This window comes from Mixophyes fleayi, chromosome 5 (assembly GCF_038048845.1).
Source record: "Mixophyes fleayi isolate aMixFle1 chromosome 5, aMixFle1.hap1, whole genome shotgun sequence".
NCBI lineage: Eukaryota > Metazoa > Chordata > Amphibia > Anura > Limnodynastidae > Mixophyes > Mixophyes fleayi.
Genome location: NC_134406.1, coordinates 124,630,705 through 124,647,635, shown reverse-complemented (window position 1 = coordinate 124,647,635; position 16,931 = coordinate 124,630,705).

Here is a 16,931-nt window from a genome sequence, read left to right as displayed (position 1 = left end):
AACCCTGCAGACGTTTTTGCAAAAGTGACAAAGATTCCCAGCATAAAGCAAATTGAGGAAGAAGATAAAGGTTCCTGTATTGTAACTTCATCTGGAAATAAGCAAGCTGTTGCCGACCCGGTGAGCTGCAATATGGATGATAAAGGTACAGGAGAGGCAGTAATATTAAGCCAAATAAATGATTCAGCAGAAACAGCATCTGAACTGTCATCTATGGCTTATCAGGGGTTAAAAGTTGCCATGGACATGGAATTATCTGTTTCTGAATCCAGTGGTGCAAATCCTGCACTTTTGAAAGAGGAGATTCATCAACTGGAACAGGAGGTGTCTAAGTTACTTCATAGATTCACCTTCACCAGTGAGACCTGAGTTTCTGGATTCTTTATTTGATAGTTTTGTGTTCAGAGCAGAAGACCTATTTGCTTGTATACACCCCACGGGGTCTCCAGAATAGGATGCTAACTTTCAAACATGGGTTACAAGCTTTTTGGCCTAAGTGGCCAAATTGTAAAGATTCTAATCCCTGGTGTAATTTTAGGGCAGTACCGATTACCAGACAAGAAAGGGTTAAAATCACTATATTAGTGAGAAATGAATTCATACCTGTTTCAGATTTCAATTTTTGGTTAAGGAGGTATGCAGATATTATAACATCTTTGGTAAAAGTTCCGGAACCGAGCGACATGTCTGAGGTGGCAGGTGGTCTGCCACAGTGAAACTAAAGAGCACGGAGCCTGGTACTGCGCATATTCCATCCTCTGCCTTTATCGGCCTAGATCGCATTCAATGTTTCTATCCTGGCCAGCCTAAGATGTGCCATCGCTGTGGGGACTTTCGTCACCTTAGCATGAACTGTCCGGTGACTAAGTGTGGCCATTGTGGGGGCCTGGGGCACGAGGCGAGGTCATGTAACATCATTAGGTGTAATCTGTGTGGTTTGGAAGGCCACCCATTTAGCCGGTGTCCCCGGGCTTTCCATAATGAGGTCCCGGACAGTGAACTGGTTCGGGTAGCGAAGCAGGTTGAGATGGTGATAGATAAATCTGAAGCACCTGATCCTGTTCTTTCTGTGCCTGATCCGATTCCATTTATAAATCAGCAACCTAAGGTGCAGGAGGGGGAACAGTTTGTTGTGTAAAAAAAGAGGGGGAAGAAAAAGAGCACAGGTAGGGCTGCTAGGGAGGAGCTGGTACTTGCTAACAGGTTCTTAGTATTCTCCAGTGATGAACAATCAGAAGGGGAGGTCATTAGGGAAGAGAATGGTAGCTTAGTTCTGAAACCCAAGATGAACAAATGTAAAAAGAAGCAAAAGTCCTTAGTCCCTTGTGATCCAAAAGTCTTGTATATAAAACCAAAGGATAAGAGAAAAAACAGAGTGGTGGATTCTGTTGTCAGTAAAGCAGGGAGAGATCTACTTAAAACATTGACAGACCCCAAAGCTAGTATTAGCCTTGTAGGTAGTACTGGTCCCTATTCCCTTCCTCTTTGTTCACCTGCCCTTGAATCCACTAGTTCCCAGGGTCCCATTCCTTCCAAGGTTGACCCTAGTTTGTTACTTCCTACAGTGTAAGTCCCTTTGGCCCCTCCCATTCCCTTGGTTCCCCCTCCCCCGGATCCTGGAACTTCTCAAATTTCTCCATCTATGTTCGATACTAACGTGGTTTCTGTAAAAAGCAAGTTGGTAGTGGGTAATAATGTGGTACCAGGGGTTGGTATGGCTCCTGTGGGTGAGGTGGTGGGTAAAGGGGAAGGGGAGGATGTTGTGTTATTAGAAAATGATAACATACCACCTGGGGTAAGTGTGAAAAAGATGGGGTTCCTCAGACGAGAATTCCATCAAACAAGTAAAGAAGTAGTAAGCAGGGTCCTACTTTCTATAGCTCAGAAGGATGGCTTCCTACCTATAAAGTTTGCCACCATTAATGTGGCATCTGTATTGTCCGAACGTGCTCGCTACATGACCTATGATTTTTTCAGCACAGTTGAGGATGATTCTTTATTTTTGCAAGACACCAGAATAGGTCGGTTAGCTGACCTGCATAAGGCTATGAGAGAGTGGAGGCGTGGGCCTTCATACTGGTCTCTTGCGGCCGAGCCGTACGGTGGGGTGGCGGTCCTTTTTACCGATATGATAATTGTCCAATGAGTTATAGAACTCCAAGTAGGTAGATGTATGATTTTGGATGGCAAACTGAGAGGACACGACCTAAGATTGATCAACATCTATAGTCCACAAACCAAATGGGAAAGGAAGTGTCTTTTCAGGGAGATAAAGCCATATCTTTTTTCAGCCCGGCAGATAGTCTTTGGTGGTGACTTCAACACTATTATTAGGACCAAAGACAGGGAAGGTTCAAGAATTTCTTTGGGCTATGAATCCATTTTTCTAGTTAGTATGACGAGGCAGGCAGGTCTGGTGGATGTGCATATTCGACATTCTCCAGACCTCACGGGTTTCACTTATTATAGAGGTAGCTGGAGGACTAGGCTAGATAGGTTTTTTTGTTAAGGAGAGCTCGAAAACTTTGGCTCCAGAGCTAAAGCTGGTAGAGTTCTCTGATCACGTTTACCTTAGTGTTTCCTTGAATGCTTCAGGGACTCTTCAGAAAGGTAGTGGCCTTTAGCGCCTGAACTCTAAGCTCCTAGAGGAAGAGGTGATAAGACAGTCCTTTAGGGACTTCTTTGAATCCCAGGAGACACTTTTTGAGGCAGGTTGGAGTAGGTGAGAGTGGTGGGAGGTATTTAGAAAGAGGACCCGGGGTTTCTTTCGTGACCTGCTGGCTAGAAACAACTTGCTACGAGAAAAAAATCTATTCGGCATTGAGAAGGAAACTTGGATTCCTGATCTCTGAACAGGGAGATGGTGGGGAAGTCTCCCGAGTGAAGGCTCAGATGAAAGAGGTGCAATATGACCGGTTTTCTTCCTTGGTGCTGGAGAGGGATTACGGGAAGTACCACTCGTCCGACCCTTACCTGAACTGTAGGAAGTCGGTAGATATGAAAGAGGTGAGGGGCCTGGATGATGCGGACGTTGTTCTCAGGGAGGATAAGGAGGGCATCCTTGGTGTTGTGCAGTCTTTCTACTCTGATCTGTTGTCTGAGAAATCATTAGACAGAGAGAAGATGGACCATTTCCTGAGAGAGACACCTGGTCTTGAGGTTCTCAGCAGTTCGCTTGAGTCTTTGGGCAGCAAGATAACGGTGGATGAAGTCAGAAGGACCGTAGACGAGTTGTCTAAAAAGAAATCTCCAGGACCGGGTGGCTTAACCTCCGAGTTCTTTAATATCTTTGTGGACATTCTGGCTCCACGCCTCATGGAGGTTTTTAATGAGAGCCTGGAGAGAGGCTTATTACCTCTCTCCATAAGGGTTACAGCACTTATTTTGCTGTCCAAAGGGAAGAATCAGTCGCGTATTGAGAACTGGCGGCTGATAGTCCTTCTCAATACCGACAGAAAGATTTTGGCAAAGGTGCTTTTTAATAGACTGATGTAGATCACCGGTCAAATGATTTCCCCCTTACAGCATTGCACTGTGAAAGGCCGAAGTACCTTCAGTGCTGTCCTGGGGGTCCGGGAGGCCATTGAGCGGTGTCGGGCTGAGAAGAGGGGAAAGTATCTTTTAGCTCTGGATCAGTAGAAGGCCTTTGACAGGGTGGATCATGAGTACCTGTGGGCTCTACTTCTGAGGTATGGTCTTCCAGTGCGGGTGGTGAATTGGATTTGTACTATTTACAAACAGGCCGAGAGCTTCCCTCTTGTGAATGGTTGGGTAGGTCCATCCTTTGTGGTTAACTCTGGAGTAAGGCAGGGTTGCCCCCTGAGCCCCCTCTTGTATGTGTTTGAAATAGATTCTTTCATTCAAAGGATTGAAGGCTTTTGGGTCCTGAGTGTCCTTTGAAGGTGGTGGCCTACATGGACGATGTCACTGTTGTCTTGTCGAGTCCTGCGGAAGCAATAGAGGTAGCAACTCTGGTCTGCAGGTACTCCGAGGCCAGTGGCTCAAAGTAAACCAGGAAAAGAGTGATGTTTTCTGGATGGGGGAGGAAGGTTGTCAGTTCGACCTTCCAGACAGCCTTCCCCGGGCCAGTAGCAAGATCAAAACTTTAGGAATTCAATTCAGACCTGGTGATTATGTCAAGCAAAACTGGGAGATAAAACTGGAGGAAGCTTCTCGGAAAGTGGAGAGCTGGAGGAGGTGGAAGCATTCTCTTAGGGAAAGAGTAGACCTTGTGAAGACCTACCTGATCCCGGAGTTTCTGTACATTAGCTATGTGTGTCTTTTTCCACAGTCTTTGTGGTCTAGGGTTTATGCAGTTTTTTTCCTTTTACTTTGGGGGAATAGGCTGAACCTGATCAAGCGAACTGTGACCTACAGATCGAGGAGGGATGGTGGCCTGGGTATGGTTAACCCAGTGCTGTTCTTTCTAACAATTTTTTTAAAGTTGCACCTCAGTAGTCTCTTTCTTGAGACTCCTCCTCAATGGGTAGGTGGGTTTAGGGTCTGGGTGCATTTTTTAATGTTTGGATGGAAGGTGGCAGGGTGAGGACCTTCTGCGTCCATCTTGGGTATCTCCCGACCTATGTGTCTCTGGGATTGAAAGTGACAAGGCGTTGGGGACTGGAGGCGGGGAAGGTCAATAACTCCTCTAGGAGGGAGTTGGAGAGGAGAATCCTGCACTCTCACTTCCGGGTACAGCTGTCACTGAGGGACTGCCCAGGTGATGTGTGTACGGAGGGTCTTTCCTTGGTAAATTCCGGGAGAGTTCCTCTGAAGTTTTGGGACATTGCCTGACTCTCTTTCTATGGGAGACTCTATGTGAGAGGGAACTTGAGGTATAGAAGTGCCGATAATCGTGGTTGTCCACGGAAGGAGTGTCAGGGCAAGGAGGAGACTATGGACCACTTCTTGCTTGAGTGCCCCTTTGACATAGAAATTTACAGGAGAGGTTCCAGGATTTTGGGCATCTGTTGCCTTTCGTGGCTCAGTTACCCTGAATGGGTCTATGGTGCTTTCAAGGATAGGTGGCGGGATTTTGATTTTGGCACCCTTTTTTTAGTTAGTTTAGTTATTAGATACTTCACTTGGAATGCTAGGTGTCAGGTTTACATCAGACAAAAGGTCCTTCCCTGTGAAGTGGTGGTGGGTGACATTCTCCATGAGGTGTGAAAGTTAAGGGATATGGAGAAGCTCCAGATTAACAATGCAAACTGGGTCAGTCTCTGGCGGGATCTGAGGCCTCCGTAATTGGGTCACAGTCAGGTGGCTTTCTTTGTCAAAGGTGTTCTATCCTTTCACCTCTCCTAGATTTTCTGAATCAAATGTAATTTTTCAAATATGGCTTTGCATATGTCTTGGTTGAGTTGGAAATGTTTGGTATAAGGGTTTGTATAGGTTTGATATGTTGTTATGATTTGATTTCTGTTGTTCATTTGGTGTAGGCACCCTTTCTGTTTTATGTTATGTATTATTGATTATTTATTATGGACTTAAGCTGGACTTTTTAAGGGGCATTTTCCCCTAATATATATTTATGTTTTAAGCTTTGGGTACCGCACTTGGTTCAGATTGTTTATATACGGTTGTAAGATTTAAATAAAAAATATTTCCAGCCATCGCATAGTCCGTGGGTGTCCTCCGTTGTATTGGTTACCAAGAAGGACAAGTCAACGCGGTTTTGCGTAGACTACCGCCAGTTGAACGAGGTGACCATGTCTGATGCCTATCCCCTGCCCCAAATTGACGCTCTGTTAGACAAGTTAGCTGGAGCAAAGTATATTTCCACCTTTAATTTGAGCAAAGGCTATTGACAGATACCGCTGACCCCCGAGGCTCAGGGGCGGTCGACATTCTTCACCCCATTTGGCCTGTTTAAGCCAGCCACCTTCCAGCGTGTGGTTGATTACCTGCTGCAAGGGTGTAAAGGCTTTGTTCAAGCTTACTTGGATGACATTGCCATTTTCAGTAAATCCTGGGAGGATCATCTGAAATATGTAGGGCAAGTGTTGGAGAAAATTCAGTGGGCTGGTCTGACCATCAGAGCAGAGAAGTGTCAAATGGGGATGTCAGAGGTGCAGTACCTGGGTCATCGTGCGGGGGGAGATAGGGTTAAGCCAGAACCAGCTAAGGTAGAGGCAATCCGAGACTGGCCCCAGCCCACAATCCAAAGACAAGTACTGGCCTTCTTAGGGGCTTCAGGCTACTACAGACGTTTCATCCCCGACTTTAGCACTGTAACAAAGCCCCTGACAGATCTCCCTAAGAAGAAACTCCCCAGTAGTAGTTGTCTGGACACCAGCTTGTGAGCTGGCATTTCAGTCGTTAAAGGAAGCACTGGTTCGTGCTCCAGTACTGTTGGTGCCCAATTATGACAAGGACTTTATTGTGCAAACTGATGCATCACAGTATGGACTAGGAGCAGTACTTAGCCAGGTGGGGCCAGATGGGTGGAAACACCCTGTGGCCTATTTGAGCAGAAAACTGCTAAACCGGGAAGTGGGGTATGCCACAATTGAGAAGGAATGTTTGGCTATTGTTTGGGCAGTGAAAAAAACCTCAACCTTATTTGCATGGACAACATTTTACTGTGGTGACTGATTGTAATCCTTTAAAGTGGCTACAACAAACCTCATGGGAAATAGGCAGATGATTGCACTGGAGCCTTGCCCTGCAAATTTATGACTTTCACATAATTCACAAGGAAGGAAAGGCTCACAGCAATGTGAATGGACTGTCTTGGCAGGAAGAGTCGGATGCCTCGGTCACACCTGGTAACTCTAAGAACTGCGTGACCAGTAGCCAAATTGTTGGGACATGGCACACTTGGACAAGGGGGGGAGGAGTGTGTTAAGATCACTTATAAATAACTTATGCTATAAATTTATGTAAAGGAAATAGCTTAGGGCGCTTATTTATATAATTGCAAATGTAATTATTTTTGATATTGTGGGTATGTTGGAAAAAGAGATATCTTTATTTCTGAGACCAGGGGAAGAAATTTGTTTGTTGTATTCTTGCTAGAGGAAATGCATTATTTCTGAGGTATATAACTGATACAATAGGCCTTTGTGGAGGAAGTCTAGTGTGTATCCTGATGTGGGAAAATGACTTGTTTGGGGTTTTGTACCTTTCTTTGGGAATGTGTATTCTGCGACTGTCTGAAAAATGGACCTATGTTAATCACATGTTAATTAGACCTTTTGATGCGTGGGGGTCCAGCACCTGAAGGCACAGGAAGGTTTGATTGAGACTTGCTACTAGATTTTCTGTGTCTAAAAACAAGATGCAGGAAATCATAGCAAGTTTTAGAATATCACAGATAAGTGTAAATATTGTTGGCTTTGCATTGCATGTTAATCCATCTTTGGGTAAACAAATTGCATCAGGATTCTAATAATAGCTCAGACCTCAAGTGGGCTGGCTTACCCTGTTAGGCTGTGTTCAAATCTGTATAAAAAGCACTGTCTTGTATTGAAAATGGTCCTTGTTCCATCTCACCTGCTCCCCGTTACCTTAAACCAGGGTGAGTAAATAAACATCACTTGCTTCAAAGACCTGCTTGGAAAACTTCTCTATCCTGTGGCTTACAGATTAGACCCAAAATCAATTCCGTTCCCGGCTGTTTCTGAGGTTTGGAGCCAGCATCCAGTACCACTGCTCTGCCCACTACCAAGCAGCTCTGGCCAGTGTGATAGGCCAGGGGGCATCCATCTATAGCAGGAGAACCAGCCCAGGTATACCAGTCACGGGGTAGACTCGCAGCATGAGTTACCCAGGAGGAACCCGGTTCTGGATGCTGGCAAGGAGCTTAGTGGTGACAGTATTTGTAAGCCCCTCCTACTGTGGTTAGAGGGCGCAATTGGGAAAAAGAAAGGGAACAGTGGCAAAGTAAGCCCAGCCGGTTTCCAGCATAGGCGGTCCATCCTGTCACAGATGGTATTAAGCACAAACTGTGGAGTCTTTATTGGGTTTGGGTATAACTATGGTAGTGGAATGTGTGGTGTCCTGGTGAAACTTCTCCCCGTGAAGAGCCGAGTTAAAAGTGTAGAGCAAATGCAGTATGAAAATATGCGAAAAAGTCCTATAGTACGAGATGGTAAATCTATCACGGCCAGGAGTCTCAGAGGCTTTCTGGGGATTGAGAGCCTCTTTCAGCTCCTCCTCAGTGATATCCTCGTTCAGTTTGGTAGCTAAAGTCCTGTCCAATTTTGGTAATTTGCAGGCATTTGGGTACTGCTGTATAACTGCTGGTGAAGAGGGGGGGGTGGGCCCACTGTTATTTAAATTATAAAGGGACTTGTAAAATCGGTAGAAAGAGTCATTAATAATGGTCGGGTCATAGTTAAGTATTCCCTTCTTGTCTCTAACTGCCATAATAGCCTGTGCAGCACATTTAGCTTTCAGCTTGTTTGCAAGCACGGTGTCTGATTTATTGCTTTTTTCATAAAATTTTTGGTTGAGCCTGCGAAGGGCCCGTTTGTTTTTTTCCACCAGTAGCGATTGATTTTCCCCCCCATCTGTTAAAAGTTGTTTATAAACTGACCCAGGGTGGTTCTGTTTATGGTTGTACACAAGCTGTTGCAGTTGGGCAGTAACAGAATTTAATTTCAGTGTCTGTTTTTTCTTGCGGAAGGATGCATATTTAATAATGGCCCCTCTAATGACTGGTTTGTGTGCTTCCCACATGGTGGGAAGGGGGGGATTCAGGAGTCAAATTAAGGTCAAAGTATTCTTGGAGTTGGGATGACATCTGCTCTTTAAACTGGGGAAGCTTGAGCAAGCATTTGTTTAGTCTCCAAGATGATCTACCCCTAGAGTTGTTAAGGACATAAAATGAAGCCCTGAACACTGAATGTACAGACCAACGGTTGGGGTGTATATCAGTGTGAGTGAGTAGTTGGATAGCTTTACTGCATCCCATAATCATGTCAATTCTAAAGTAGGATTTGTGAGGAGGCAAATAAATAAAATAATCCTGCGTTGAAGGATTGTGAGCCCTCCAAAAGTCATACAGACCAGTCCCAGCCATATGTTTGAGTAATGCTATGAACGCTTTGGTGTGTGTGATAGGGGAAGAAGTGTGCCTCGAACCTGATCTGTCCAGGTCAGCTGACAATAAAATCCCCACCGATAAGAAGGATGCCTCTTTGGATTTTATTTAATGCCAGGAATAATTTGTTAAAAAAACTAACTTGCCCTGAATTGGAAGCGTACAGATTTGCCAAAGTGATAATTTGGTGTGTTGAAGTCAGCAAATTGGATAAAGTCATTTCAATTAATATGTTGCAAACTTGATCAATTATGAAAATTATGCATAGAGCACGCTACGGCGTGGAGAAGCGTATCCAGTCGCAACACGTGGAAATAACAGGTTTTACACATTTACAAGAACATACACATTTGTAATTAGTACACATTAATTGTAGTTGAAACACATAGTTATTTATGTCGAAATGTAGCAATATTTACGGTTAATATTATAAGTTATATACATGTGTTACGAGCCGCGGCGGTGCCCAGCCGCCGTGACTCACTCACCTGCGTCCCGGCCGTCACTATGACGACCGGGACGTCACTTCCGGCCAGGACCCGGCCGTTGCCAGGGCAACGGTCGGACGCCTTCTGTCTGGTGCCGCGTCCCGGCGGTGAGGCTGTGTCGGGCGCGTGCGCATTACCTGCCTGTGGGCTAATTAATTCATTAAGGTATTTAGTCAAGGGGCCGTGCATTCTCAGAGCTGGGCTTTGATTGGCTGCTGTCAGTATTTAAGGCAATGAGGCCTGCTGCCTCATTGCCGGTTATAGCTTCTGTGCTCCAGTCTACTGACCTGCTTCTTCCTGTTCCTGTCTTCTGATACCATAGTTACATAGTTACATAGTTGATGAGGTTGAAAAAAGACACCAGTCCATCAAGTTCAACCTATATTGGATCTCCTGCGATCCTGCACTTATATTTGAAATTAATCCAGAGTAGGCAACCGCCTATCTGTTTCAATTTTGAAAATCCCCCCAGACTCAATATTGCAATCCAATTTTTACCCTATATCCACTACTATCCTTTATTTTAAATTAACGGTCGTATCCCTGGATACACCTTTCCGCTAAAAATTTGTCTAACCCTTTCTTAAACATATCTATTGAATCTGCCATCACAACCTTCCCTGACAATGAATTCCATATCTTGACTGCCCTTACTGTAAAGAACCCCTTCCTTTGCTGGTTGTGAAATTTCCTCTCCTCTAACCTTAGGGGATGACCACGTGTCCTGTGTATGGTCCTTGGGGTAAAAAGTTCCCATGAAAGCTCTCTGTATTGACCCCTAATGTATTTGTACATAGTAATCATATCTCCCCTTAGACGCCTCTTTTCTAAAGTAAACATGCCTAAACTGGCTAACCTTTCCTCATAACTTAATGACTCCATACCCTTTATCAATTTTGTCGCCCTTCTCTGAACCCTTTCTAGTTCCAAATTATCTTTTTTATAGAGTGGTGCCCAGAACTGTACTGCATATTCAAGATGAGGTCTTACCAACGATTTATACAGTGGCAAAATTACACTGTCTTCCCTTGCATCTATGCCCCTTTTTATGCATGCCAATACTTTGTTTGCCCTTGCAGCTGCTGCTTGACATTGAGCACTATTGCTAAGTCTACTGTCTACGAGCACTCCCAAATCCTTTTCCATTATAGATTCTCCCAAATTAATTCCATTTAATTTATAGATTGCGTTCTTGTTTTTGATCCCTGAATGCATAACCTTACATTTATCTGTGTTAAACCTCATATTCCATTTAGCCACCCAATCCTCCAGTTTATTTAAGTCTTACTGTAGAGAAGCTACATCTTGCTCTGATTTTATTACCTTACAGAGTTTAGTGTCATCTGCAAAAATAGAAACTTTACTCTCTAAACCATCACCAAGGTCATTAATAAATATATTAAAAAGGGGTGGTCCCAGCACGGAACCTTGAGGTACTCCACTTAAGACCTTTGACCAATTAGAGAATGTTCCATTTATCACAACTCTCTGTTCCCTATTCTCTAACCAGTTTTCGATCCAAGTACAAATTTTGATTTCTAGACCCAGTTCCCTTATTTTGTAAACCAACCTCTTGTGTGGCACTGTATCAAAGGCCTTTGCAAAATCTAAGTAGACCACATCTACTGTCCTGCCCTGGTCTAAGTTCCCACTAACTTCATCGTAGAAACTAATTAGATTAGTTTGACATGACCTATCCCTCACAAATCCATGTTGATTCCCACTAATAATTTTATTGCGTACCAAGTAATCCTGAATACTGTCCCTTAAAATACCTTCAAGTAGTTTCCCCACTATTGATGTCAGGCTTACAGGTCTATAATTCTCTGGTTGGGATCTCGTCCCCTTTTTAAACAATGGCACCACATCTGCTATTCGCCAATCCCTTGGTACTGAGCCTGATGAGATTGAATCTCTGAAAATTAAGAATAGCGGTCTAGCTATTTCCGAGTTTAACTCCATAAGGACCCTTGGGTGTATGCCATCTGGACCTGGAGCTTTATTTTAGTGAAATCAAAGGTTTAGGTTACAGGAAATATGTCATGTTTAGTATCATTTTAATCCCCTATATATCCTCAGTTGTCCGGTTCATTCGCCGAAGAGATCGCATATTGCATACTCTAGTTAGTGATGATAGGGAATAAATGTTTAAAATGATACTGTCTGTGTAATGTAAATAGACTAGTTTAAACTGGATTCTAGGCGGGAAAATAGGAGTGCATCCCCTGTAGAGCTGACCCCCACTGGCCTATGACTTGTATTACACTGGACCCTCCTGAAGCCTGGACCTATAGAAGCAAACCACATCATCTGCATTGTTTTATTGTATTCACTGACTGTACATAAGCAGGGGCTCTGGACCTAGTGGACACTCTACTTGACCACAGCCTTCAGACCTGAATGACTGTACACTGGATCCAAGGTGCCTGTGATAAGTAACGGCTGTACTTATTTTATTCTAAATTGTTATTCTGCTACTTTTGGCTATTAAATTACATTGTGCTTTGGAACCACATTACGGCAATCGACAATCGTTATTGGATAGCAACTAGACGTGCTTAGCAATTTGGGTTCTCGCAGCTGGAAGTTAAGCTACCGGACGATACGTAAAACCTACGGATTTTGGTTTCTCAACAAAGGGTGGAGATGGGTAAGAACGCAATGTGTTCAAAACCTGTTTATCATTCTGTGTTGTGAAACCGAATGTCCGTTTTTGCATTATCTAAGGAGCGCTAACTTGAATTTAGGGACAAGAAAGAAAACTGTTTATTTGTATTGTCGTTTTGCGTTATAAATGTATTGCATTGCATAGCGTATGTGTACTTCCTGCATAGCGTATGTGTACTTCCGGTGTTGTTGCCAAGTGTTCAAACAATCGTTTTGGTAGTCTATTATATGTATAGTATAATCACTTGTTAAAGCCTCTGAAAAGTTATTACTATTGTTTGGGAAGTTTATTTTCTGCGCAGAAAAGGTGTATATTGTGTGATTTTGTGACTTAGATACACCAAGGTTTGATTTTTTGTTGTATAGATTATCGGTTGCTGTCTGACGAGGCATGTTGCACAACTGGTGATCATTATACGAGGCAGGTATACTGGTGGCGAAAACAATGGAAGTTTTCGCAAGCGCGCCCAAATAGTGATCGCAGCTTTTACTGATAATTAGTATCTTTAAGCGGTGCGATCGGACCGCAAAGTAAGGCCGTGATTGTGACTTGGGAGAGCAGCTGGAGAAATTACACTGGTAAGGTGGGTAACTCTGATGCTACCAGTTCAGTAATAAGCTCAACAGATTTATTGGAGAAGCAGGATATCGAGGAGCTGATATTCCTGTGGTCCACATTGATATTTCTGTGATTAGGGGTTCCTCGTTTGGAACGAGAAGAAGTGAGTGGACGCAGCTTGAGCAATTCGTTAATGGCCGTTAAAGATCTCTAGCGGTAGATTGCGTGTGGCAAAGTGTTGAAAGAATTTGTTGGAGAGATAGGGTATTGAGGAGCTGATATCCCCGTCTGGTTCAACATGGGTGTTAAGCATATGCTAGAGATGTTCGATGTTATGCCTAAAGAAGGGCCAATTGGTTCGGGGAGGTTTCTTATGTTTAAGAAATATGGTGCATACGCAACAGCGTATTGCGACAAATGGTTCATGATGACTAAAGATTGTGTGAAGCCTTTCCCAAATATCGGTAGTTTCAAGTCAGAGGTATTAAACAATGTTAGAGATAAAGTACAGATGATTAAATCAACAAAAGAAAGAATTGAACATGATTATTGTTTGAAATTATGGCAAATGGAAGGGTACACATGGCAAAGCAGCGCATGCACAGCGGAAGTAGGCATGGCGGAAAGCACGCGCTCAGCGGAAGTAGCCGTTGAGAACCGTGGAGAACTAAGCGCAAGCGCACCCCCGCCGCCCTATGCGGTAGGGGGCGTGAGTACAGCCGTTATTAAAAATGAAAAAAGGAAATTAATAAGTTACATCCTGTATTGAGTCAACTTAAAACAAGTGTTTCTGAGAAAGAGGATGAACCCACCGTGATTTCAGCCATTGCCCATGCTATTAACATGTTAGAAGTACAACGCAAGTATGGAAAAGAAGCAGTCCCACCTGTAGGGGCAGCGGCTGAGATAGGTAAGAGTAGTGGGGTAACCACTAAGAGGGAGAACATCCATGGTACTGAAACAGCAATTCCTGTGATTAATCCTGAATGTAGTGAACCTGTTGGTGCTTAACCTGTCCGCACAATAGCAGTTCCTAATGGGAAAGCGGACAAGGATGGTATAGTTCCTGTAAAAAATGTTTCAATGCATTGTCCTTGGACTAGATCGGAACTACGTTCAATTATGACTGATTTTTCAGATCCTAGAAAAGAGTTGGCCAGATGTCAGAAGTTTGTCAAAGACTTAGGAAATGCGCACGAACCAACCAATAAGGATTGGCGAGTGGTGTTGAGAGCTTGTCTTCCTCCCAATACTGACATACAAAAATTTATTAAAGATTGTTTGTTGGAGGAAGACAAAACCTTAACAGATGAGGATAATCAAGAGAATATTCAGAAAATTGTCTCATATTTGGCCATCTATTTTCCAGTAGTAGTGAATTGGAGCAAGATTTTCACTATTAAGCAAAAGGAGAGTGAAACTGCAGCGGATTATTATTCTAGAGCTCTGTCAGCGATGACACAGTTTACTGGGATATCAGATATAAAAGAGGATCAACATCATAGGGAAGTGGCTGCAACGGTACTAATGGATGGTCTCAGAGAAAAATTAAAGACAAGGGTACAAACCTCAACACCTAGTTGGAGGGGCATCACGGTAGATTCTCTTAGAGAGATTGCCGTGAAGCATGATAAGAACATTTTTAGAAAGAAAGAAGAGAAGAGTGATAGGTTGATGACGGTAGGTATACAAGCTTTAGAGGAACTGCACACACAACCACAAGCTTACAATTCACATAAAAGTAGACATATGGTAGTGAAGTGTTACAACTGCTATGAAGAAGGGCATATCATGAAAAATTGCAGAAAGGAAAGAGACAGGACACCTAGAGGAGGGTCACATAGATACCCACAAAGGAGAAACACACATAGGTTAGAGAGCTCACAGCTACCGGCGCAAATGCTGCACGGGAAAGTGATAGTCAGTGCTAGGGGTCAGGTCATACCTGTAGTCTACAGCCAGTTAGGTTAACTGAGAGTCTGAGTGAAGAACCTACAATGATAGTTGACAGTTGACATAGCTGGTAGTAAACAAACTTTTCTTGTCGATACAGGGGCGGCCAGATCAGTGATAACTTCTCCTTTAAATCTACAGGTAACGAGCAAAACTGTTGCAGCTATGGGGTGTCAGGCGCCGTCCCCGCTTATCCCGGGGACGGGGACGGACGCCTGTCTTTCGGGCGAGCGCTCTGTTGCTTAGCAACAGATGTGCTGCGGCTTCCGGCCAGTCAGCCTGTTGGGCGCATGCAACGGGATGCTACTTTCACCACAGCCTGCCGCCCCTTCGCTCTCCCCTATCAGCCTGTCCCTATTTAAACCTGTCTCTGGCGCCATTAGGGTGCCAGAGTAACAGGTTCCTGCCTCTAGCATTCCATTGGTGTTTCCCTGTTATTACCCAGCTTCCCTGACCATTCTCCAAGTGATTCTGCTCTCCCGTTGTGACCCGGCTTGTCGACCATCCTTCTATCTGCGTGACCCATATTGTTCCTGCGACCTTGGCTAGTTGACTACTCTTCTGGATTCTCCATTGTTCCTTGCATTCCCGATTGGCTTGACCCGGATCGTCTGACCCTTCTACACTACACCGGCAACTGGCTAGTAGGACTGCTACCTGCGTGCTCTGTTCAGCGAAGTCCAAACCTCCTTGCCGGGGGCCCTGGCGAATACCAGGGGTATGTTAGACTCCGCATCTGCTAGTTTAGTAGTGCTAATACCGGTTAGTGTACTCCTTTGTTGCAGTCCTCAGTAGGCCAACAGCCTGACAGGTTACACTGGCCATGACGGACAGCTCTGGGGAACCTTCTGCTCGTGACCTCCTCCTCCTAGTGTGAATGCCGCTACCTCCAGGACTCTACGGATACCCACTCCTGAGAAATTTGATGGTAACCCCAAGGGATGTCGAGGATCAATGCTCCATCCAATTTGAACTTGCACCAGAGAATTTCTCTTCCGAGAGAGCCAAGGTAGCCTACATTATTTCCCTCCTCACCGGACAGACCCTGGCCTGGGCCTCCCCGATTTGGGAGCGTAACGATGTATCTCTTTACAATTTCGCTATATTCATCGAAAATTTCCGGAAAGTATTTGATGAGTCTGGCCAGGTGTCTTCTGCCACCTCCAGTCTTCTTGCCCTTCGACAGGGATCCCTCTCGGCTGGTCAGTATGCAGTACAATTCCGTACCTTCGCCTCTGAACTAGGGTGGAACGATGAGGCCCTGAAAGCTACTGTCTGACAAGGGTTGTCTGACCCTATCAAGGACGCCCTCGCCTCCCGGGATCTTCCCACCAAATTAGACAAGCTGGTCTCACTTAGCATCAAAGTGGACATCCATCAACAAGAACGCTCTTTGGGAAGAGACCAAGACCGCCGCCTTGCTCGTTTGGCTCCTCGCTTTCAGTCTCCGGCACTTCCGGCCGAAGAGCCTATGGAAATTGGTCGCTCTCGTCTGTCCCGGGATGAAAGAGAGCGCCGGATTATGAACCGCCTTTGTCTGTATTGCGGGGAGTCTGGCCATCTACTATCAACTTGCCCAAAGAGGCGGGGAAACTCCACCTCCTAGGCGATAAAAGGGAGGTTGCCCTATGATCCAGTCTCCATACTCCCTATTCCCTTAAAGATACCAACTTTCTGATGCCAGTTACCCTCAAGTCTACGGATATCTCCCTGGAATGCTCCGCCTTTGTGGATTCTGGATCCGCAGGGAACTTCATCTCCGCCACTCTTGTGTCCAAGCTCCGCATATCCTTTCATCCGTTGCCGCAATCATTGGTTCTCACCGCAGTGGATGGTAACCGCGTCAGCAACGGTTCCATTACCTGTATCACCTGGCCAGTTCGGTTGCAGGTAGGGGTTCTTCACCACAAATGGATTAAGTTCCTGGTCATTCCTCAGTCCGTCAACTCCATCATCTTGGGTTTACCCTGGCTCAAGACGCATTCACCACAGTTGGATTGGCTTTATCCTCAAGTATCTTCCTGGGGTGCTTCTTGTTTCAACAGGTGTCTCTCTAAGGTGCATCCACCCACCCACCTACCCTGTCTTTCTCTTGTCTCCCAAGTTAAGCTCCCAGGACCGTACTTAGAATTCCTTAATGTATTCAGCAAATCTGCCGCTGAGAGTCTACCTCCACATCGTGCGTGAGATTGTCCCATCGAACTCATACCCGGTA